We start from the raw sequence: 2017 nt of genomic DNA on the forward strand, positions 1-2017 counted from the left end.
GAGCTAGGTCAGAAATGGAACAACCAGGACTCTGGGACTCAAACATAGGGGATGCTGGTGCAATAGGCAAAGGATTAGCTTGCTGAATCATCACACCAGCCCCCAAATTACACATTTTTAAGATGCATGACAAGGTGTGTTGATATACACCTGAAATGACTACAGATTCTATTCTAGAAAACCCAAAAATAACACTCCCAGCTCCTGGGACATGTCTTCACCAGTTTTATTAGGCTCCGTTCAAGGTACTTCTGTCTGGGTATCTCATTACCAAGCAAGGACATTTCAGTCATTTGTAACACCACCATCCAAGCAGTCATCAAGGACAGAGCACAAATGAGCTGCAGGGGAGCTATAAATCATCTAGACCCTCTCTCCTCCGTCAACAGCCCTGCTCTCACACCCACTCCCAACCTGCCGTCTAGTCCTTCATGGTGTCAGCATGCATTCCTCCTATTTCTAAAATGCCACTCTTACAGTTTCATTTCTGCCCATTTGTTCATCCATCCTTTAGCCTGGAGTTCTTATGCCTCCCTGACCAACGTCTATCTTCTGCTTTGAACCCCAGTAGAATTTAATTTCACTTATCTTTTGGCAATAGTCATATTCTATTCTTGTTTATAATTTTAAAAAGAAATATTTTGGAGGGAATCATTCTATTTATGAAATGAATCACAAATCAATGTTGAGATCTTGATAACTGAATTTGCTCTAATGTTGTCTCTTGACAATTCTGGTGACCAATGAAGGGAACCAAAACTAGTCACTGCTTCTGAGATCCCCTGAGGGCCACGGGAGAGGCACCTCTGAACCTGTTGGCAGCACCCCTCTTCCTCATGGAACCCCTGGGGCTGTAAGTCTCTCATTCAGGCCAGATTCTGCTCCTTGCACCTTAAGTCCTCCTACTTTTTCTCCCAAATCCAGGGTTAGTGTGGGCTGTGGACAAACAAAGGAACTTTGGGGGTATATGGCTGCAACAGAAACATGAGTAGGTTCAGAGGCAACGCCTTTTATGGGCCTGACTGGACCAAACAGAAATTGACGGTAAGTGGCAGCTACGACAGGGGAAGTAAATTTGGCCTTTGGAAGTTTATATGAATATGTGTTCTATTTTATTCATTTCATTTTCTTGCATCCTTAGAGAAAAGCATTGGCTGCACTGGTCAAGTAGATCTCAGGGCCAAAGCCACAGCAACCTGAACTTAATAGTAGGTGCCACTATTAAGAAGCTAATACAGAGGTCTGGCGCCATAGCCTAGCAGATATAGTCCTCACCTTGAATGCACCAGGATCCCATATGGATGCTGGTTCTACTCCTGGCAGCCCCACTTCCCATCCAGCTCCATGCTTGTGGCCTGGGAAAGTAGTCAAGGATGGCCCAATATCTTGGGACCCTGCAACCATGTGGGAGACCCAGAAGAAGCTCCTGGCTCCTGGCTTCAGATTGGTTTAGCTCTGGTTATTGCGGCCAATTGGGGAGTAAATCAGTGGACGGAAGATCTTCCTCTCTGTCTCTCCTCCTGTCTGTATACCTGACTTTACAACAAAAATAAGTCTGTTTTTTTTAAGAAGCTAATAGAGGATTTGCCACAAATAATGATCTAAACAGGCTGGCACTTTGGTGCTGTGGGTTAGACTACCACTTGCTTCACTGGCATTCCAAATCAGAGTTTTAAGAGTCCAAGCATCTCTAGCTGTGATCCTGCTAATGGTTCTGGATCAGAAGGCAGCCTTTTCCAGGTCTCCCACATGGGTACAGGGTCCCAAGGCTTTGGGCCATTCTCCACTGCTTTCCTAGGCCACAAGCAGGGAGCTGGATGGGGCCACCAGGATTAGAACCAGTATCCCTATGAGTTCCTAGCTCATGGAAGGTGAGGACTTTGGCCATTAGGCTACTGCACCGGGCCCAAGAAATGATGTTTTTTTTGAAGGTTCTGTCTTTGGATAGATTAAGGGGTTCAGGAAATCTTCCTCTGCTTACTTATTGGTAATCAACATATCAAAGAAACATGCATTT

This window comes from Ochotona princeps, chromosome 2 (genome assembly GCF_030435755.1).
Source record: "Ochotona princeps isolate mOchPri1 chromosome 2, mOchPri1.hap1, whole genome shotgun sequence".
In the NCBI taxonomy this organism is placed as follows: Eukaryota; Metazoa; Chordata; class Mammalia; order Lagomorpha; family Ochotonidae; genus Ochotona; species Ochotona princeps.